At 32.7% G+C, this 24,806-nt stretch overlaps 1 protein-coding gene across 2 annotated transcripts in view; it reads left to right on the top strand.

The window, feature by feature from the left end:
- The window catches only part of LOC121122175 (protein amalgam), a 177,283-nt gene continuing 152,477 nt past the window's right edge, over window positions 1-24,806 (top strand). For both annotated transcript variants that reach the window (XM_071889802.1, XM_040717185.2), the window contains exon 1: window positions 1-127. The gene's annotated coding sequence lies outside the window, so the exon portion shown is untranslated. The remainder of the gene's footprint in view (window positions 128-24,806) is intronic.

Genomic DNA, 24,806 nt, shown 5'->3' with positions numbered 1-24,806 from the left:
GTATCAAACCCTTCATTCTATTTCAAGTGCTGCAAACAACCGCTTGTGTAATAATTATTTTTTCCATCCATTTTTGGGGGGATTTGTGCAACTTTATTGGGACTTACGTTAAAGGACATCCTTAAAGGTAAGATTTTTATCAATGAATATGTTTATGCGTCACCATAGAAACAATCTTGAAAGCAACTTAACATAGGGAGAAAAAAAATAACAATATTTCATAGACATATTTGAGTTAATTTTAGCCTTATTATTCAAATAACTGGGATGAGTTAAGATACCCAAGAATTTTAGCTATAACATGGAACCTTTATTCGATTGTAAATAATTATATTGAGCCTGATACGGCGTCTTTCAAATGAAGTCCATCATATTCTCATTATATCAATATGAAAGTGCTCCATATTTCATAGACATATTTGAGTCAACTATTTGCTTATGATTCAAATAACTGGGATGAGTTAAGATACCCAAGAATTTTAATTATAGTTTAGAATCTTTATTTGATCTAAGGGACCCATATTGGTCCCGATATGCCCCCTTTCAAATAAAATGTATCATTTAGGTTCTTTAAGTACTGAATTTGCTACACTCTTAATCAGTTAATAAGGGTAATTTGTTCATAAAAATTGAAGAATATTCGTCGAAAAATATATATGTTGCTTTTTTGTTTACAGAACACAGATGTATTTTTAAAAATGAAACATTTTTCTCGAATCAATATCAATTCGACAAATATATTAATAAATAATTTTTCAAGTAGTTGCATCTTTTTATTTATTAGACACAGTAATATATTTAAATTCATTAAAAAAAACACGGAAGAATTTACAAATCCCGATATATCTCAAAGGAGATTATTAAAAAAAATCACTCTCCCTTTTTCACTTAAGATTTTCAACAAACACTATTAATGAATTAATGGCATGACAAAATATAACTATTTTTTATAGGTATAACTTGACATTTTTTATTTTTACATGTAAGAAATCAAATTTTATAAATTTATACTATATTTTTATGCTATATCCAAAGTTTGACTAATTGTTTTTTACATTCGTTTTTATAAAACTTAGTTGAAAAAAAATAAATATCCTTAAACAACAAAATTAAGTTTTGAAACAAAAAAAAAAGTGTTAATAACTTTCAAAACAATTAACAAAAATTCCACGAATTCCCGTAGGGTTAAAATACATAGATTCAAAAACCATTTTTCCCCCGTATAAACAGAGTCCTTAGAAGAAAACAAAGTTAAAGTACCCGCAAATCAGTTACATGATTACGTTAAAGCAGTGATCCTCACAATTTTCATCTATTTCTGTGCAGCCTCTAGACCAAGAATGTCTAACCCGTGTCCCACGGGCTGCATTGTGTCCCGCTTTATGTTTAAGTGCGGAAAAATTGTCATTTTATCATCAAAAATCGTAAAACGCGCATAATGTTACAAACATTGAAAAATATTTCTCAAATAAATGATTTTTTCAGCAGAGTAAAAAACCAAGCAACCCTCCCCCAGATTGAGCTTGAAAAATTAGATTTGTCCTAAATTTTAAATACATATGTATTTAATAGTTTTGTTTTATGAAATTTTTTCATTTTTTATGAATTTTAATTTAATAGGTTTGTGGCCCATTAAAATATTTCAAGTGGTAATGTGGCCTATTATATTAAAAAATTGGACATTCCTGCTCAAGATGTAGGGGAACAACATGTTTTGTCCATTTTTTTTTTATAGAAAAAAACATTTCTTACGAACAAGGCTTATGATGCCCTTAAGAACTTTGCAAAGCCCTAGAGGATGCACCACGAAGCCCCGGTTAATAACCATTATTAGCCGAGATCATTGCACTATTTTTTTAAAATTCACCTCATTTTGAGGTAGTATTATCCTTCAAAAGACAGCTGTCAAAATTTCATAACAATCTGTTCATTAATTTGTGAGTTATTCTGCTAAAAAGTGACAATTTTTGTCATTTTCAAAACAATTGATCAAAAAACCTTTCGTATTTTTATTTTATACTGCTTTTTGATGAGAAAAATACCGTTCAAGCAAGCAATGTCTTGAAAAGTGCTGTGAAGATCCTGCTCTATAACGCTTATTAAAAATTATAATAATTAAAGTTAAAAAAAAACAAAAACAATTTTGCATTAAAAAAACTGTGATTCCTTTGCTATACTTTGGACTTTTCAGCCCATGTGTTAATTTAGCCCCGATATGACGTTTCAAATAAAATCTATCATCTTTAAATTTCGTAACTATGAAGATGCAAATCATAATATTTTGGGTATGGAAATTGATGATAGTAATAATTTGTCAAAGAGTACTAATGTTATGCAGACTCTACAAGGGACGGTTGAAAAGTACGTGCAAAGTCCAAGAGATGCCACTATCGAAGATATGTTTAGTTAGCAGCATCTCTTGAAAGAATATGCACCAACTTTCAGCCAGATCGGTATATTTCTTTCGTTTTGGCATTCGTTTGAATCGAGAAATATGCGGGAAAGAATATGGCAACAGTCTTTTGGATTGGATGGAATAATCCTCATCGAATATCTGGAAAAAGGTAAAAATATTACAGGGGCATATTATTTATCGTTATTGGACCATTTGAGTTGTAACAAAAACGCTCACGTTTGGCCCACAAAAAAGTCATTTTCCATCACGACAATGCCAACTCACACCTCAGCAGTTGTGGTAGCAAAATTAACACGAACTTCGAGATGCCCACAGCACGCACTTTCACTCTTCTGCCATCCATCACCATATCATGGACTTTATCAATGATTTCTGGAGTAGTAACCTCAATAGGGCGTCCAGAAAGTTCAGCGTCACTTGTGCCCATATGACAACTCCGAAAATTTTGAAACCATTTATAAACTGTTTTAATCAAAGGTTCAGAGTCCCCATATTGTTTATCAAGGGTTTTTTTTAGTCTCCTGAGGGATTTTGCATTTCATAAAGTTTAATTCCTTAATTGCAAAGAACCATGCCGACCCTTAGACAATGCACCACGGAGTTCCAGTTGGAAATGATAGTGTGCTAAGGGCTTAAGTACCAACCCTTTAATCAAAGTATGTGTTGTTAAAATCAACACCATTAAAAATACCTTTTTTATTAACAAAGATTGAGTAACTTTATACAAATATATAAAATTCGATTAAGTAATTAATAATAAAATTCATCCAAAATAATTATACTAAAAAAAAAAATATATATAGGTGTAAGTAACTATAATACTTTATACAAAAATGTCCCTCACTTTTATTAAAACTAAAATTATTATTTTAGCCTCATATATACTCGAATTCTAAAATATATATATGTGTGTTGTGTCAACATCAAAATAAACTTGAACAAAAATCATGAAATTGAAGTAAATCCCAATTAATTTTTTTACTTCAAATATTTGAAGGGCTCGACTTTCACACTGACCAAGTAGTCCGTGGCTAGTAAAAACCAGACCGACCAATGTAGGGGAGCTTGCATATAGCCCATTTGTCTATGAAATGCTATATTTTAAATACCACTTCCACAGAAGCAATTTTAGGTTCAAATCATAAGTAATATCAACGTCTCATTCGTCGAATAGACACTGAAAACAAATATATTTTGAACTGAAATATATTAATTTTGTACTCCCAAAACTTAATTATTTAACTTATTTTAAAACAAAGATACATCAATACTAGTCTAAAAATGATCCAACATTTGTGGTATTCTGAGTTAGTAAATTTGATCGATCCTCGAGTCTATTATATATGTATAATAAAACCCAATATTTTGCAAACATATTTAAGTCAATTAGGGGGAGATGTGTATAAAGTATGACCTAAAAAGCAGGAATGGCCTTTTCTACTTTATTATATAAATAGGCTTTTTTATTTAACAAGCCCTATATCTAAGGAGAGGAAAGACCTTGACCATGACTAGTATTGAAGCATTGAAATTACTTTTTTTTTAACCATATATTTTGAAATTAAATAATTTATTGAAACGACAATTCCTGATGCGTCAACCTAAAACAATTTTGAACAAAAGTGAAGAAAATATGTATATTCTTGCTTTTTATAATAGTTTGGGTAAAAAGTAATTTCGTATTGTTTGCATATTTTTTAATGGTTTATAAGAAGTGTTAAAATTATTCGATTTAAGCCAGGTATGCCCCATTTTGTTCAATAGCTTATTGCCACAAAGCATGTTTGCCATACTCAGAAATAGATAGTAGTCACTGGGTGCCAGTTCGAGACTGTACGGTGGATGCCTAAGAACTTCCCATCCGAGCTCCAAGTGCTGTCATCAAAGAAGTGTACGGCCTAGCATTGTCTTGATGAAGCACAATTCTACTCTTATCCACCGATCATGGCCACTTCTGTTCAATCGCCAGCTTCAAAAAGTCGATTTGTTCACAGTAGATGGCAGAATTGAGCGTCTGGTCATAAGGGAACAGCTCATAGTAGATAATTCCCTGCCAATCCCACCAAACACACAGCCTCACCTTCTTGGCAAACAATCTCGACTTGGACACGGCCTGGGACGCTTCCTTGGCTCCCAACCAGGATCTCCGGGAGTTGAAATTGACGAAAGTGATCCATTTTTCATCGCCAGTCAACAATTTGTTTCAGAAATGGATCGAATTTGTTTCGATTCAGCAGCATTTCGCAGATGGAAATTCAGTCCATGAGATTTTTAAAACATGATAAATTTTTTCTTTGAGACCTCTATACTTGACGCATGATAATTCACGACAAAACTTGACAAGCGCAATACGGTAAAAAAGCGTTTGTAGTATAATCCTTTACAACGCCCTCATCGTATGACTGACAGTACAAATAATGGATAAGATATACTTAATTTAAAAAGGGCGGGAAATACGATATAACTTTTTGCCCAACCTAATATATTTACATAGCACTATTTTATAGAAATATTTGACTTGTATTCAAATTACATGGATTATTTAAGATACTGAAGAATTTAGACTATATTTCAGGAACTTGATTTGATTTTGGAGGCTTATATTGGCTCCAATATGGCCCCTTTCAAATAAAATCTATCCATTTCTCTTTCTTTTATTTTGACAATGTATTTTAGTTAGTTTAAGTGGTCTTTGCGACACACCCAAATGGTTAATGAATATAATTTGTTGATAGAAATTGACCATAATTCGTGTTAAAATAAGGATGTATTCCACACTCAATTTTTGAGAAAAATTATTCCAGCTTGCTTTAGTGTTGACAGGATACATGTAATACATAAATGATACTCTAGTTTCTCTTTACTTGTTGTTTCATGTACTTTCTAGGTCTGACTAATAAACCTAAAAACCTTGTTCAATTTCCTTCCTCTAACATGCGTGTCAAAAAAATTTAAGTTCCATAACAAATGTGTGTGCTTTTCATTAATTAAAATATAAATAAAACTAAAAAAATATATATACCTACAACATAAGAAAATGAATTTGTAGTTTAGTGGTTCTCAAAAAGTGGACTCTTTTGCAAGATACGTAGACATGTGGTGGCTCAACATAAAAACAATTTTGAACAAAAATCGAAACAATGATTTTTGTATTTAATATATAGGTACATACAAGTGTGGGGTTTCGGTCTGAAAATCTTGGGGTGTTATGATTTCTAGTGGACTGAACTAATTCAGTCCTTGAAAGAAGTTCGGTCTAGGGTGATGTCGTTTTGTGTGTTTCAAAATTGAGGATGTCATTGACCTACAGTAACGTCATATAAAGTTAGATGTCTTGCATAAATCATATTTGGTATCATACAATTATGACGTAACACAAAAAGTACCGTTTTTGCCCCGTTCGACAGTGTTTGTTTGTCCAAAATTATATGTCCTTAATTTTTAGCCCCCTCCTCCTAGGGTTACCAACTCTCTGAAAAATAAATAAGGCACACCTTATTAGGAGGGTAAAGACGGTGGGTTTTTTTTTCTAAATACGGGACGATTTATTTTTCAAGGTACGATTGGCAACCAATTTTTTCCAATTTTCCGATTTTGTAACAATTTAAACTTGAAAAGAATTCGATGTATATTTTTGAGTGACATGAACTCATGGAAAAAAATTATTATCAAGCATTTCACATTGATAATAAACATAATCAACTGAATGAAATAAGAATCTTTCTTAAACAGGAACCTGTCTTGCTTACATAAAACTGTATACATTAATATATGTGCAACAATAGGTAGAAAGTTGAACATCTATCCTAAAATAGTGTATCTATAGAACATTGTTGTAAGTTCTGTTTTTTTTTTTTTTACAGAAAAAATCATAGTCTCTCCTTTGGTGTTTTTCCATATATGTTTTCAAAGGGTTGAAGTATTTGTTATGGTTCTGTAAATCAATTAATATATGGAAAAGTCCAGTCTTTTACAATTGATAGCATGCAATATTTTCCTAAAAAAGGCATTTTCGCCCATATATTTCTGTTTGTTGTTTATTGATCCCATATATTGTGTTTTTGTAGATTCAAGGACCTGTAATCCCCGAATCTGTCTATCTTCTGGCCCCCTTATAAAACTAAAAAATATTCCCTCCGTCCGATCTCGCTTCCACGTACTTTTATGTTTGTTAAGAGCTCTGTTAATCCCCAATTCCTCATAATAACTCGAATCAAAGTTTTCATTGAAAATCTCACGGTGATAGTGGAATTTCTTTTTTATTGAAATTTCTGCCACAAAGTCAAGTCGAGGATTTTTAATAAAAAGTTCCAGCCAGCCAGCCTATTTTTTAAATTATTTTCGAATACATCTCCCTCAGTATTGTGAATTTTACTCTCCAAAAGTTATGAATTCGTCCAATGGCTCCCAATAATTTGACAGGGCCCTGGCTCTGAATTTCTTTTATCGAAATACTGTCAACAACAGTTTTCTATTGTAATACCATATTTTTAATAAATAATATGTAATAAAACTTGGTAATTGGGTATTAGATTTTTGATAAACAGTAAGGTTTAAGTCCTTTTGTTTGTTGGTTCCATTTTAACAAAGAAATGTTCATTAATGACAAATGGGGTTTTATTCTTATGAAAGTTGGTTGGCAAGTCCCTTAAAATGGCCAAAGAAGATGGGATGAAATATAATAAAACGAAACAAAACGAAGTTAATACTGATCCTTGTAACATATTGAAAATTATGAAATAGTGTACAATCTTTTTTCATAGAGTTGACAATCAATTAACAATTAAAATGGAAAGAATTTAATTTTATCCTCACTAATCCATCGAAACAAAAAATGAATCGTACAAATTTAGACATTTGTAAGCGAATTTTTAAGTAAATCTACTTTAATTTTATTAGAATACTAGCGGTCGTTTCCGACTTTAACCTGGGACACATTTTCCATGAATAATTTAGAAGATAACGCCCCAACAAATCCTTGATGTTACTCACAATTTTTCATGTGCACACTCATCCGTAGTTACTCAATACTCGGACGTTCTCCCCTCAAGAAAAATAATAAAAAAAACAACAGTTTGATATTTACTATAAACAGTGCACCCATTATACACGCTCGATGCTACTTGCAAAAACGCCTGTAAGATTTCATTAATATGACACCCTTGTTATTTCTTCGATAAAAAATACATTTTTTTCAAACATCCAAACATACATTTAACCATACAGATACACTTTGTTTTTGTTTTAGAAGATATTAGTGGGTATCATTGGCATAGTGTTGTATTCAGTGCAGGTGCTCAGTATTTTTTTTTTTCTCCAATTTTTTTATTTCATCAAGATTTCTTTGAAGTGTTTCTATTTTATGTAATAACAATATTAATTATGACCTTACAAGTTGGTGTTGCCTTCATTTATTATGAAATTTATGACGTCAGTCAAAATGCTCTATAAACTTTCATCTCTCTTTTCATTCTCTACTCTATTGTCTACTCTTTTTTTTTTTTTTTTTAATTATGCTCACCGCAATCTTTACAATATTCCCTTCACTAATTATTTATAATGGGTGCACAGTATTAGTTTCCTCGCACCTAATAATTTCTCTTTCTATTTCTAAATTGGAGACACCATAAGTATAAAGTTGAAATTCAATTATCGCAACCCTTTAGAAATACGGAAATAACTTATCTAAGTGACGAAAATCCTAGGGATGCAAATTGGGGTAGAAAGAGAGGGATTTCGACCTCAGTACACGGATCGACTCCGAGAACCTTCCCCTCCTAATACTCAATAACAGACAAAATCACAACCTCTTCCACATTATGAGACCTTCCATTTACTTTCAAAGCCACACGGCTTTCCTTGCACTAGGCTTGATTTTTATGGCCTTATGACCAGTTGGTGAGTCTTGTTGCCAACACTTATCCCCTTTGAGATAGTTGACTTCCAACCAGGACTTTACAACCTCTTTCATCATCACCTCCTGATACTCCTTGCCTTCAATTTCAAAGGCCACACTGATAAAAAAATCTGCAGTGACAATCTTGTTACGTACTCCACGAAAGAATAGTCCTGGGGCTCACACATAAATGAGAGTACCTTTTTTTTTTAATTCACCTCATTCTCAGTTAGTACCAACCTTATAAAGGCAGCTGTCAAAATTTCAAGAGAATCTGTTATTTAGTTTATCTGTTTTTGTACTAAGTGTGACGCAACTTTTGTTATTTTAAAAAACAATGGATCAAAAACAATTTCATGTTTTATTTTGACAGCCCATATTGATTGGGAATAATACCGTTCAGGCTAAGCAATGGCTTGAAAAGTGTCAGGGGGGCCCCGCTCTATATAGTGAATAAATAGAATAATTTAAAAAATACCAATTTTGAACTAAAAAAAAGTGTTTTCTTTGTTAAGCTGGGACTTTTAGGCCTATATGTTAGTTCATTTAAAAAAATTGTAGAAAAATAACTTACAAATGATTTAGAATTTTTTTTTCCCGCTTTACATTTTTGAGAAAAGATTGCATTATACAAAAAATTAAGGACGTGAGTTCCTCTTATAATTAAATCATGACAAATTCTTAAATCATATCTAATTGTCTCTACGTAGACAAAACACATATAAATCAAGACCAATTGCGTGGGCGTCCTCAACAGTATATAAATATTTATCTATTTCTTGGGGGGGGCATGGTTTGGTTAAATTTTATTGTAAAAATTATTAGGAAAATTAAATGAAATTAAAAATTCTTAGCTATCTCAAAAGTAATTTTTTTGGAAAAAAATTCAAAAATTAAATTTCAATTATAAAATTAAAAAAAAAAAAAATCAAATAATACTCTTTGTGGATAAAAATTTATAATTTACAGAAAATTAATTTTTTTTGAAAACTATTTCAAAATCCATAGTTATCCCCAAAAAATTTAATTTTTGGGGAAAAATCTCATCAATACACAGCTGCTTACTAAAAATTTTAGAAAAAAGTTTCAAAAATTAAATTTTAATTATAAAATTTTTGATTTTGATTTGAAGGATGTAAGTTCCTTCTATAATTAACTCAATGCAATTCATATATAATTGTATGTACAATGACAAAACACAAATTAACCAAGATAAATTCAGTACAATGTATGTTGATTGTAGTGCCTCAAATATGTAGATTTTCTATACTTAAATATAATGTATGTTATATGAACTGTTGCTTTTTTTTTTCCTTCCTCGAGGACTCATTAATGCAAACTCCTATAAATCATAATATCAAGTATGTTTAGATTACATTTAAAGGGCTCTCATAAACGCTGAGCTACTTAAGAAGAAGAGGGGACGAGGAGGGGTAAAGAGGGGGGAAAGAAGAAAAGAGTTTGAAGGGAAAGGGACCTCCAAGAATATTAAAGTATCAAAAAACATGAATAAAGGGTTATAAAATAAGGACGTGGGTCAAACAAACATTCAGTAAGTATCAAAGTAAAAAACAGGGATGATACTTTTGCCGATTGAAAATAGATTAATTATAAAAGAAAAAAAAGATGTGGATCCCTAGGGGCGTCCACAGGAATATATTTATGAAATTAAACTTCCAATAATAGTTTTTTCCTAACAAAATATCAAAAATACACACATATTAAAAAAAAAAAATTTTCATAAAAAAAAAAAAAAAAAAAAAAAAAATTTCAAATATGAAATTTTTTCAAAAGAAATTCCAAAAATCAATAGCTATTTACAAAGATTAAATTTTTTGGGTAAAATATCTATAATTGAAAGCCGTTTACAAAAAATTTCTAAAATTAAATTTTTTCTAAAGAAATTTCAAAAATCTACAGCTGTTTACAAAAAAATCTTCTATGCGATTAATCAATTTGGTGAGACCCTTCTTGATCTTCATATCCAAGCTGGATAGGTACTCCATATCCCTCTTTCAATTGCATCCCCAACTTCCTGCTTTCTTAACATTCTTAATCTTGGCCATTATGACGATCAAGCTTCTGGAGCACTTGACAATGTCCATAATTCTCGCCACCTCAACTTCAGCATCTAAGAGATCTGATATGTACTGCCTTTTGGCTTCTTGCTCACTCATGATGATGAAATATTTATTATAGTTTGTTTATGTACAAAGGATGAGGGAGCCAGAATTTCAAAAAATAAACAACAAAACCTTCCGATATTAATAAGAAAATTAACATTAATTAACACTCCACGTTGTGCTTCACAATCCTATGCATGGGATTTTTGTGGAGCTTCAGTAGAAGGCAGAGCTAGACTTATGGTCAGCCATGCTTATAAATGAAGATAATTAGTGATGAAAATTGGCTATATCTTTTAGGTGACCTGTTTTTTTGAGAGGGAACTTCCATTTCTACTCCAAACAAGCTGTCATTGATGCATGCAAAACCGGATAGTAGAGTTACGTGTGCTCATAAAAGTCGTAGAGTACCCCTGAGGATTTGTTCAGAGTTATAAATATAAGTCCTTGTTGGACTCATTTCTTTCTCTCTCTTATCACAGCTGCTTATACATAATTTAATGAAACTGTGCGACAGCTAAGCTGCTCTCCTAATAGACATTCATCAAAGTGTCTTCATGTTTTTTTCGATTTCTTTTTTTAAAAAGCCCAATTAGCATCCCTAAAAATAATACTATGATGGAGGAGGGCCCAACAATTCATAGTTGGTAATTATAATGACGTAATCATGTACATATTTAAATGAGACGTTATATGACGAAGAAATTGCAACTTGTACAATCTTCTTATACAAGCTAAAACTTTGAATGAAAATGGTATTTTATAAGAAATATAATTATATTTTATAGCTCACAGCTGTTTGCAGCTAATATATATAACCGTCATGACAGCTAAGCTGCTCTTCATTCTGTCAAAAAAGTACTGGGAATTGTTAAATAAAATACAAATTTCACATTTAATCATTAAAATTTGTATCGTCACCTTCCAAAATACACATATGCCTTCGTTTTTTTCCACTCCTCAAAAGATTTTTTTATAGACAACTATTGGCATGGGCTTTAGTTGCTTCCACGAATGTTGTTTTATGGATTCAATAGAACTCAAAACGGGGACCACGGAGTGGCAATTTAAGTTTGGAGAACAAAAATAAGTAACACTGTGCTAAATCATGCAAATATAGTGTTTAATCGATGGTATTTATTGCGTGCTTTGCTTAGAATTCGCTTACAATCGTAGTTCTGTGCGATGGAGCGTTATCGTTGTGTAAAATCCACTTGTTATTCTTCCATTATTCTGGTCGTTTTTTAATGTGATAACTCCGTTAAGCTGGTATGAAGATTTTTCAACAAAATTTCCTTCACTGCGTCGATGGTAGAGGTTGAAAGTTATACAGGTATCTTCAACGATCTCACCTCCCTTCTTGAACGTTTTATAGCACTCAAATGGACGGGGTTTCAATAAAACGGATTTACTAAAAGCTTTTACCAACATTTTCAACGCGTCAGCAAATGATATTTTGTTTGCAACCCAAAATTAAGGCAAACCCTTTGTTCAATAATTTCGTTCATTGTAAAAATCGTGGAGCACTAGTGAGTTATACTGATTTATCCTGCTGGTAGAAACAAACAGGTCTACAGATTAGATTCAAACTTGGTATCATAATGAAATACAGGGCTGCCAACCTAGAAAAAAAAAGGTTTTAAAATCCCTTCAGTGTGGGCAGTTTAAACAAACAATTCCCAGTACTTTTTTGATAGAATGCAGTCCGAAAAATTCTTTAAAATGTCAGAGTTACAAAGCTAAATTTCAGTTTTTTTCTTTTAACATAGCGGCATGTTATATTTTAAACAGCTCTAGTAATGATCCTTTATTTACCTACGAACATGATACCACTTTGAATTACGAGCAATATCAGAAAGGAGCTCATGATCAAATATGTTTTGTTTCTTAAGAGGCTTCACAAAAAGAGATGCGTTGGTAAAATTCTACTCCGGGACTTAAGACATTTTTCTAAACAAGTGTGGAGGAGGACTCCAACTATGTAGATAAAACGGTCGTTTTTGTGTTTGCCTCCTTTATAAATAAATAGAGTTGCATAAAATGTGATTTCCCGGCATATCAAAATAAAAGAAACCAAAAATTATAGTTGTAATCATGTCAATTTGAAGTATGCTTGGATGGAGAGCATTTACGTTGTCAAAACGTTTTATTAGATTTGCTGCAAGCTTCTGTGAGAGGAAGAAAATAAGCACAAATCCCCTTTCATATACACTAAGGATCAATGATGCTAATCCGGTGTGTTTTTAGTTAGCCAGTTAATTTGTAATTGGTAGTATAAAGAATGAATTTTCTTTTCCTTAGTAGATGTAATTATTATTTAATTCCTGAGTAGTGAGCATCCTTTCTTAAATAGATTCAATCATATTCAAAACCTGGTTGAGCATTCGTGTGTGTTCATGAAAGACGGAGCGTAACCCTGAGGATTTGTTGTGGGTTTATAATTGTAAGTCCTTGTTGCATTTAGAGTAGAATTGGGGATCGACATCGGAGAAATTCCAGCAAATGACCTTGTTTATATTCTTTTTTCTTCCTCTCATGTCACAGCTGATTGTAGCTGATCTAATGAAACGTCATGAGCATTATTCTTTCTCTCCTCCAAACATTCTTCAAATTGTCAGGGCTACCTTGTTGATTTACGGTTTCTTTTTTTTTTAACGAGCCCATTCAATACTGGATTTTCACCTTTGGTACGGATATTTAAGGAGGAAAACTCCAGAGTCGTTTTTCTACTCTCAATTCTGCTCTGAGCGTAACAAGGATTTAGACTAATAACTTTCTAATAAATCCTCATCATTGAAGTAGTTAGAGGACACTCTACTATTAATTCACTTTTGAACATATTATAAATAAACAACCTCTTCACTCGATGAGCACAAAAACACAACTCCTTTATTTTTAGTAGTACATATATATATTAATTATAAAAGGGAACACGAATCAGATCAACAAATACAAGTAATTAGATAATTAGTAATTTGGAACCACATTATTACTTAATGTCTATTAAGAGCATCATTACTTTTCTCTTCAATAATAATGAAAACAGCTTTAACACGTAAAAAAACAAAACAATCTCCATATTGTCAACTAAAAAAAAAATATCTCTCGCACACTTAAAGGTCATATTCATATATTTTATAAATAACTGTATGATGATAATTTGTCAACGTGTCTACGGTCGAGTCTGTGTAGCGCATAAACGATATTTTTAATTTTACTGTACGTATTCGTCAGACCACTTTTTTTTTTACTCGACATAGTTAGTAAGAAGGAATTGAAACATTAAAGCCAAAATAACAAATGACGTACAATCCCTACAGCAACAAGCTGATTACTGAGGGCACCAAGTTCCCTACAGCACAGATTTCAAAGCTTAGCAATGTGACCAGATCACCTGCAGCCAATGATTGACAAGCGGAGCGTAGCGTCACAAATAACACGAATGGCCTCTATTTATTTTGTGTAACACATTTTTACTAAGCAACTAAATATTTGTAATCTAACAGGGAGAAGAAACCTCACTGTGGGTCCACCCCCGTTGTTTTTTCATGTTGGTCTCCCCACCCACACTTTGATCGATGTAGCGTTGTTGCTGCACACTCACCCTGAAAGCAAGTCGCCCGGTCGACAGTCGCATCAGTGGATGCTGGGGCCGAACCCCTGAAAGTGTTTCACTGAACCCAGGTTAAGAACCACTGCTTTAGATGAAGATATATTAATAAAAAAATATATTTAATTGTGTAAGTAATAAATAAATAATAACTAGTATAAACACGATATTTATTCAATTATTGAACTGGATTTCAGCTGTTTAATGCATGATAAAAAAGGCTGTCAATTTATTGGAACTGTCCGTATTGTTCTATTAGTTCTTTATATTTCTTAAAAAGCCCAGCTGACCACTACTACTGAAAGGGTTAAAACTAATGGAGGAAGAGAATGGCTCTTCCATTGACAAGATTTATTTATATAGATTTTGTACCATCTATTTGTGTATATGTATTCCACATAATAAATCACACTTGTAATTAGCTTTCAAAGAAATAGGAGATATGTAGGTAAGTTTGTACCTACTTCCTTTTTTCCAAGAACCCTTAAGTGTAGTGCAATGAGAACGGCGACAAGAACCAAAGGAGACACACAACATGTTTACAACAACTATAAATTTATTGTTAAGTAAAGTCATAATTCTTACTTTACATATTTTATGCCATTTATTATGGTTGTTTATATTGCAGCATGCTTAGCCATTTAACTACCTCTTGCCTTTACTACATATTAGTCTCTCCTTGTAAATATATATTTCATTTATGCTTAGTCGTTAACACATAGCATTTTTTCCTTTAAAAATAATCTAAATGATTTGTGTGATTTTCTATAAATGAATGTACTTGTAAAAAATATGACGTTTCTTTTTTATTTTCTAAAGCTGTTATCATTGTTATTTTATATTTGAAGAGAAAATATCTAATTATTTATTAAGTAATCATATGTGTGTGAAAGACGAAGGGTAGCCTGATGATTTGTTGTGGAACGTGATGTGCATTGAAATCTGGTCACTTACTAACTTAATAATTAATGAAGGTTGAGTGATTGAAATTAATTCATTTTTCGAAATAATTGAAGCATAAATAATTAGTTAGAAAATAAAAAAACAAGAGCTCTTTAGCTAACAAGTTGAGAAAATCACACTTGGACGTGATTGACAAATTTCCAATTGCGAATTCCAAGCAGTTGCGCGTCTCCAGGACGAACCTTCAAAAATCCCAAACTGAACTCGTAGAACTTAAATAAAATAGCCCTGCCTAATCCCCACAAGTCTATTCAAGAGATCTCGGGGTTTCACACCAGAATGTCCAGAGAGCTATCAAGAAGCCTTGTGCGTGTGGGGAGGCCACTTGTGACACCAGCAATGAAACAAACCCGTCGTTGCAAGATTTTTTTTGAATGAGTCTCGTGATTTCTTCCAAACTCTTTTTCGACACTTTTGCCTCCCCCCTACATCCCTGATGACAACCCTCTCGACTACACCTTTTGGGTGCATGTCGAGGGGAAGTCCTGCAGTGTCTATCATCCAAATGCCAAAGCTATCAAAGACACTGTGAGGGAGCACTTGGTCGCCATGACAGATGACTACACCCGCACCGGGTGCCAGGGATTCCACTGCCCCCTGGAAGCCCCATCATTACCACTAAGGGTGGCTACATTAATGAGACACACATCTATTTATACTATTAATTTTGTTGAAATTCTGTTAATCATTAATTTTTTTTTTTTTTAAGTTTAAAATTAATAGTATTCAGATTTTAAAGGACCACTCGGTGAGTGTAAGTCCTTGTTGGTCCTACAATTGGAGTAATTCCTGCTTATAGTATCATTTCAAGATACATTCCTTCATCTCACAGTTGATTTGATTGCAGCTAATCTAGTAAAATGTCATGAAAGCTGATCATTCTAATATATTCTTCAAATTCTCTGGGTTACTTTGTTAATTTTCAGTTATTTTTTTTTGAAATTCCGACTGCTAATATTTTTACAACGATACTTATAACGTATAGGAGACCAGAGACAGCTGAAACACTTTTTGCTTTTGGCTCAATTGCTCAGAGTAATGGGACTTGATCACTATTTTGCAGACTATTTGCTTTCAAAAAACTGTCAGAATATTAGAAAACCCTTCAACTATAAACTGTTTGGTATAATACTTTCTGATTGGTGGTTTGAGTAATTGAGTACTTCATGTGTAATATCTATTAATTGAGCATAAACTATTATGATGATCATAAAGTAGTAAGTGAACAGGGGCGTGCGCAAAGGGAGATCTGGACGGTCTCTAGCCCCCCCCCCAATAAAGGAACTTTTGATTCTTACTAGAAAATTTAATATTTCAAAAGATTTAATATTTGAATTTTTTTTTTCAAACGATTTAATACTTGCATTTTAAATACCCGGAATTAGGTTTGGTAGTAAAACAACTCACAATATATTACTGATTTCGCTGGGTCTACAAAAAAATACACTTTGATTAGCTACAGCTTAGTAGCAAATAACTTCCTTGACGTTTTGAACCAACTTATTCGTTTTTATCAACTATCTCTACATATGTTAACTTTTTTTTAGGAATGTCAGCACAGAAGCAAATTAAAATATGTTCACAAAATTTTGTAAAATAAAACTTATAATAAAAGAAGTCTATACATAAATGCAAGGAGGGATACAAAACACATTATAATAAATATTACTTCCTCTCGGAACAATTCTATAAATTTAGCTCACGCAACCCGTGTTAATTATTATGGTTTGTGTTTGTCTATCTATATACACATAAAATTAATCTTCTACAGCCCCCGAAGAAGGACAACGTCCCTACTGATGAATTTCATATTAGATTTTTTTTTTTTTTAAATTTTATTCTTGAAATTTAATTTAAAAAGAATTGGAAAAAATTCTATAACTAAATATAAAATGTTTTGAAAAGAAAGAAAATGTGAAATTGTTTAAATAAAGAACTTTCTGACTATGACTTTGGGTACAAATTCTATAAACAACATTACTGTTTGATATTTTCTATTTTAAATCTACTAAAATTGAATTAAATCCGCAAAAATGGCAAAATATGTTATTACTTATTGTTAGACTTCATTAGATCAATGGCTGAGAAACAAATGAGACCTCAAAAGGATTCATTTGATGATAAGATCCTTTACTGCAATAGGTATTCAGTATGAAATAAAGTAGTTTCCAATCATGTTCCCCATCATACAATAACTGGCTGAGGGAGAAGTGGTAGTTAGGGATTGACTGGTTGCCAAATCCCAAACCTTGTGGGCTGTCTTCTTAAATATTTTTAAATGCTGATATAAATCCATTGCCTTCACTGAAAGATTATTTGACCCCCCCTACAAAATATATGGTGCCCATGAGCATCGCAACTAATATGCTTCAAGTCAGGATAAAACACTTTTACGCAAACTTTTGATTTGATGACATAGGGTGCTTATTCTGTTAAGTATACCGGGTGGTCCATTGAAATCTGAGCACTTACAATTTCAATAATTGACGGAGGTTGAGTGATTTGAAATGAATGCATAGTTGGATATATTATTACGCATAAACAATAAGTTACAAAACTAAGCAAACTTGAGTTCTCTACCTTAAGTACAAGTAGAGAAAAGGGCACTTGAACGTGATCGACAAATTTCCATTCGCACACTCCAAGCAGTTGGGGGTCTCCAGGACCAATCTCTACGCCATCAGTAAGTTCAAACGTTGGAGAGGAAGAAAAGCTTTGTCAAAAAGGTCAAACTAGACCCGAAGGTCTTAAAGAACATATCCTAGTACAATCCCTCAAGTCTATGATCGTTCATGCAATAGATCTCAGGGTTTCACGCCACACTGTTCAGAGAGTTATCAAAAAAGTGGGAGGAAAGAGCCTTGTAAGGGTGGAAAAACAGCTTTTCACACCAGAAATGAAAGAAACCCGTCTCCTCCCTTGCAAGACGCTTTTGAGTTCGTTTGAACTCTTTTTTGAGACTTTTGGCTCCCCTACAGGTCTGATGACAACCTCATAGACCACACCTTTTGCGTACATATCGAGAGGAAAGCCACCAGTGTCGGTCATCCAAAAATTGAGGCTCTCAAAGCCACCGCCAGTCAGCACAGTGACGCCATGACACGAGACTACCTCCTCAGGGGGTACCAGGTCTTCTGCAACGGCCTGGAAGCCATTATTGCCGCTAAGGGTGGCTACTTTAATTATTAAGATACCTCAGACACACATCTATTTATGGTATTAATTTTGTTGAAATTCTATTATTAATAAATATCTTGTTGAAGTTCAAAATTTTAAGTATTCATATTTCCATGGACCACTCGTTATACTATACAATTGCGATGTAAATATTTTGTGGCAACAACTTTTTTGATTGTCGAGAAATAGGGCTGTTGCAATTGCTTCCAGTCTCCTCTACCGACCCAAATTTCTGTGTTACAAACCTACTGGTAAATGAGAGTTTTTTTTCTTTCTCCTTTTACCAATATAGTATGCACATACTCAGTGTTGCATGCACTCCGATCATTAAAATGTTTACTGCAGTAAAAACATTTAATAGAAAATGATTGACGTTTAAACAAATAATAATTAATAAAAGTTGTTAAATAATCCAATTTCAATTAGAGTTTTAGGATTTTTTTAAAGCTACACGTAATAGTAGGAAAATAATCAGTATATATTATCTGCCTATTACATAGACAAATGGCAGATACTTTGGTCGAAACTTGAATATTGCCGTCAAAGCCATGCGATACTCCTAAGAATTATACTTGGGAGGTGGAAGCATCTTTTGGTTTTTTCGAAAGGAAAATTGAACTCCTTGGCTCAGGTTATCACTGGGCATGGTCTCTTACGCCGACACTATCACCTCATGCACCATAAAGTTAGCCCACTATGTCGTAGGGGTGGTTTAAGAAATGAGCAACCACACCATCTGGTTTATGAATGTTCTAAATTTATGATTGAGAGGACACTGCTTTTAGGCCATATTCAACCTTTTCAAGGACATTCCGTCTCTAGTTTTTTTCAGTTTTTTAATCCCCACTCTCTAATATCAGGGTGATGCTGAAATTGTCCATCTTTGTATTCTAAAGTCTTTGTTAGAAATAAAATCAATCGGCTAGCTATTGAGTTGAAGTTAGAGCTCTCTATCATGAGTTAAACATGCGTTTCCCGTCATTGAATCACCAAAAATGATTTGACAGAATACTTTATTAAATTAAACTAATTGCAATTTATCTCCTGGCTTGTTATTGGTGCAATTTATGAAAATCAGTTAATTGCTTCAATTTCTAATATACAAAAAAAATCTTGTCAATATATTTTCATAATTTAAAACTTGAAAAATTCTTTGTTCGTCAATAACTCCATGGACAACCACGCTAAAGACTTAATATAAATGCTGTCAGATTTGATGTTATGTAGGAACTCTAAATTAATGCTGTATGATCGAATCCGGTAATTGAAACCGGGTTTATTACAGATAATTAACCTTTTTAAGACTTTTGTAAAATTGTAAATTAATAATTATTATATCAACTAATTATCCATAATTATCAAATAATATATGACGCTTATTGAATGTTACAGCTTGTTAAATAACATAATTATTCCTTTAAACCCTTTTAATCAAGAGCTATTTATAGAGAAACAAAACAAAAATTGAAAAAAATATTGAGTATTTCAATACCAAAATTTGGTTTATTTAACAATGGGGACGTTATCTATCTGATATGATTTTCAAAAGTATGAAAAACAAAACTTTTTATGTGACCTATCATTATGTAACAAAAAAAAATCTAATATATACAATTTGTTCTGTTGTCCTATTGAACAGGAACGTATTTCATTTCACCCCTATACAAATTTAATTCAGAGATTTGAAAAAGTATCTTTTGCCGATGGTAATAAAATATAAACTCATACATTTTAATAACAAAGTTTGACAACAAATTAAAAATTAAATAATTAATTTCCTTGAAAATTCTTTCATAATATGAACGTATCCATAATTGAATTATTATTGATTTTTTTTCCAATTGGATTTGTGCGTTTTGATTTAATATTTTTCCTTTATTTTTTAGAGAGCACGAACATTTAGAATGTATTTATTAATTTTTTTTTGTAAGGGTCTACCTTTTTATCTTGTAGCAAATGAAATTTAAAATATTAAAAAAATATCACTTTTTTAAACGATTGAACAACGATGATATACTTTTTGACACGCGGTTACCTTTATTGTATAATGCAACCTTCCATATACATTTTGGGCCATAAAAGGCCCAACGTCAGTTGGTACTTAGCCAATTCTTTCCCTCTATGAGTTTATTATTGAATAACTTTTTGGGAATCGTTCAGATCACTAAAAGAACAATTTCTAATTCAACCAATCAACGTTCAGAAAACTGATTCGAAAATAAAGGAGTAGAAACATTGAACAAGTTTGCTGATTGACAAATGATGACGTCAAGAGAGGTCCGATACATCACTAATACTTACGTCATTAAGTGAAACTAATAATTAGTTTTGTATGGATGTTAAAAGATTGAATATATGGTTGTATGGTTGCTACTTATTTTAATGAGGGGTAAAATACTGAGGTTGAGGGTTGCTTTCTCGGACGTAAAAGGATGAGGGATAGTCGTCCAGTGAGTAGGAGCCGTAGAACCATTTGTGATATGTATGTGAATTGCACACATCTTGCAATTTATTTTTACTGGAGTATAGAATTTATTCTATTATTGAATAATAAAAAAAAAAAAAAGGAGAAACTCCGTCAATAGACAAGATCGGCAAGATTTTTGGGTAGTCCAATCATCAAAATGATGGGTTATTCACCGTAGAACCCTGATTTAGCCACAAATGACTTTTTTCTATTCCCATACATAAAAAATATATTTGTTGCTGGGCAGATTTTATCACCAGAAGAAGTCAAATGATGCATTCAGAACCTATGTAAGGGAGTTACCTCAATCAGAATGGAAATTAAGGCTTCGACAACTGGTTCCAACGGGGTGCCAAAGCGTATTGAATTTCATGGCGAATATTTTGAAAAGCAATCAAGTCAATTGTGTTTGTATCTATTTGTTTTTTAATTATTAGGCCAGAAATATAAATAGCAATCTACGTACAACGCCAGTGACAAATAAATGAAGGTATACAAAACTTTAATTCAGTTTTAATTACTATGGTATAAATAGGTAACTCCCCCCTCCCTCTTTCTATACCTCACCTCACACTTCCTTCTCTCTCCACAACACCTACTACTACCCGAATTAATACGAGTATACCAGGTGGTCCATTGAAATCTGAACACTTACTAATTCAACAATTAATGAAGGTTGAGTGATATAAACTAATTCATATTTTGATATATTAAAACATAAGCAATTACTTACGAAACAAAACAAACATAAGCTCTCTAGCTTATGTACAAGTCGAAGAAATGACACTTGAACATGATCAACGAATTTCCATTTGTGCCCTCCAAGGAGTTGGGTGTCTCCAGAACCATTGTCTACGCCATCAGCAAGGCCAAAAACGTTGGAGAGAAAGAAGGGTTCTGTATAAAAGGACAAACTGGACCCGGAAGAAGATAAAAAGAATAGCGTAGGCCAATCCCTTCAAGGCATTGAGGGCTAATGCAAAAATCTCGGGGTTTCACACCAGACTGTCCAGAGAGCTATCAAAAAAGTGCCTTGTGGGGTTGAAAAGGCCACTTTTGATACAAGCAACAAAATAAACCCATCTCCTCCGTTCAAAGACTCTTACGAATGAGTCTTTTGAAGACTTTTGGACTCCTTACAGCCTGATGCCAATCCCTATGCCTACATATTTTGGGTACATATCGAGGGGAAGGCCTGCAATGTCCGTCATCAAAAACAATGAGGCCCTACAAACCACTGTCAGACAGTACTGGGACGCTATGTAAGAGGATTATATCCATGGCGGATGCTAGGCCTTCAGCCACCTCCTGGAAGCCATCATTGCCCCCAAGAGTGGTTACATTAATTATGAAGAAGCTTATAGCATAAATTTGTATGAAATTCTATTGTTAATTAATAAATTATATCTGCACAAGTTAAAAATTCAAAGTGTTAAGATTTCAAAGGACCACCCAGTAATATATACATAAAACTTATGTACTCCTTATTATTTTAACTTTAGTTAGTCTCTTAATGTACCTACAAAAAAAAAAGCAGGGAACAAACTTGTGTAAATGTAACTCTATATTGTGTAATTGAAAAGGGCTTTTTATTTTGTTTATTATTTTAGTAACATTTTTTATATATATTTGACAGTGGTTCTAATTAAATATAAATATCAGAGAGCATTACTGTAACTTGATCTTCAACTTGAAAAAAATAAATATATATATATATATATTTACTCCCAGTCCTAAAATATACGATAAATATTTTAATGGACTTTTTGTTTGAAGAGGTTCTAATATATTAAAAGAAAGTGTTTATGTTAACAAATTTGAGTACCTTTTCTATTATCATAAACCCCTCAAATTGCAATAACATGACCAAATTAATAAACGTCATTTGTATGGAATCAAGAAAAGAAAACTCAAAACCAATTTGTGATGTGCTCATAATATTATGTCCTCCTTCACACGCAATAGCAGTCTGTACTAGTGATGATAAAATTAATCAGAATCGGTTGTTTTTTTCTGGAATCGGAATTGAAATCAAGATTGACATTCGGAAAATAATGTTTAGTTTGCAATTCCTGGTGGAAACAATCAAACAATCAAATAACCTGGATCTAAATATCTGTGACCGATTATGAAGCACCTAACAGGAATACGATTTTGATAGCCATGAAGACCTAACACGCGGTAATTAGCGGGCGATGAAGTTAGTGAACGAAGAAGAGCTCTCCAGGAATTGTGGGAGTTGGTGAACCATTGGCAGGGCGTTACCCGAGCCGTATCAGACTATGTGACTTGATTGAGTACTTTTTAAAACTTTTGATATAATTTCTTGTCTTACTGGGGGAATCTCAATCATTTCAGACCAACCTAATATCTATTATTTTTCTGGAGATGTTCTCATTTATAAACCTAAGTCGATTTTCAAATTGCTCAAAAAAGAATAAAAAAATATGTCCTTTTTTTAGAATTGAAAATATGGTCACTCTCACTTTGCTAAATTACAATAAGCAGGGGATTCGGCATGATTATATCATATATATATATATTTTTTTTTTTTTTTTTTTGGGGGCTTGGTTTTTGCAAAAAAATTACAGAAATTAAATTTCAAATATAAAATTTTATCGGAAAATAAATTCAGAAATCCATAACTGTTCCCAAAAAATTAAATTTTTATGAAAAAAATCTAAAAGAATTAAATTTTTTGGAAAAAAATTTTAAAAATCCGAGCTGTTCACAAAAAATTTAATTTCAAACATTATTTTTCAAATATAAAGTGTTTTACAAAAATTTCAAAAATCCATAGCTATTCAACAAAAATTAAATTTGGATGTTTTAAGTTCTGTTAGTGGGGATCTACGGGCACAGTAATCACCTTAAAAAACGCTAACTGAATCCAGGCCTTTTCTCTCTCTTTTCTCATAGCGCTACTTCATTAACCATATATACACAGTATATTATATACATATAGGTATACAGGGTGAGGACTCAAAAATTAGAATCCACTTGTAGGCCGTCTAGCCTCAGTTTTAATAGACTTACAACTTTGCACTTTGCGTCATTCGAAAGAACTGACAAAAAGCTACAATTTGATGTTTGTTTGGTTTTTGTACGATCTAAAATGTCTGAGAGACAAGCAAAACGGCACATGGTGGGCGATATCCTCCGACCACAAGTCCACAAGTGGACTATGTTCTGAACAAGAGAAATAATTTTCCTGGCTAAATCAAGAGCTTAAGTCGAGGAAACCTTGAGGAACAAACATCCAGCTGAAGTTATGATCCTGGGCGTTGTGGTGTCTGACGGCAGCAAGATGCCTCCCTAATTCTTCAAGGCCAACGAGAAAGTCAACACTGACGTCTACTACAAGGTCTTTGGGTTCTAAGTCTCGCAATGGTTGAAGAGCACGTTCCCAAGGGACAATAATGTGTTCATCTATGACGGCACCCGGGACACACGTCCAAGAAGGTGCTGAATTTCTGCAAAGAGAACATGGGTGCCTTCTGGCCGGAAGACTCCTGGCCTTCGTCCTCACCCGACGTGAACCACTTCGACCTCGCTGTTAGGAGCGTCTTAGATGGCAAGACAACAAGACTTCTCACGCAAATATCGATGCCCTGAAGGCGTGATGACGGAGGAGTGGAAAAACATATCCTTGAATCCTTGTATTGAAGCCATCATTCAGAATGAAGAGGGACATATTGAATAAAAAGTTTAGTGTTTGCCGCAAAATGTCACAAAATAAAAATATGAAGAAGTAAAAATTGCTTTTAAAATTATTAATTTTTAAGTCCTCAACATGTATATGTGTTTGTTGTCAGCTGATTATGCTTTTCTCCTATAATTGTTATAACTGTAAGTCCTTGTTGCAGTCAGAGTAGAATTGAGGATCGACGTCGGAATCATTCTTGCCAATATCCATATTTATTTCCTTTTCCCCTCCTCCTTTGTCATAGCTTATTGAAACTGATCTAATAAAACGTTCTGAATGCTAAGCTACTCTCTTTCTAAAACATTCTTCAAACTATCAGGCTTACCATGTTGATTTTCTGTTTCTTTTTTTATATGCCCAAAATACACACAATTTTCATTGTTGGGAATAATTTGTCAACTACCAACTGATTTTGGGCACTTTTTTTTCTTCTAGTTTTCCCCGGGGA

The sequence above is a fragment of the Lepeophtheirus salmonis genome, chromosome 7 (assembly GCF_016086655.4).
Source record: "Lepeophtheirus salmonis chromosome 7, UVic_Lsal_1.4, whole genome shotgun sequence".
Classification (NCBI taxonomy): Eukaryota; Metazoa; Arthropoda; class Copepoda; order Siphonostomatoida; family Caligidae; genus Lepeophtheirus; species Lepeophtheirus salmonis.
This window is presented reverse-complemented; position numbering and strand designations above follow the sequence as displayed.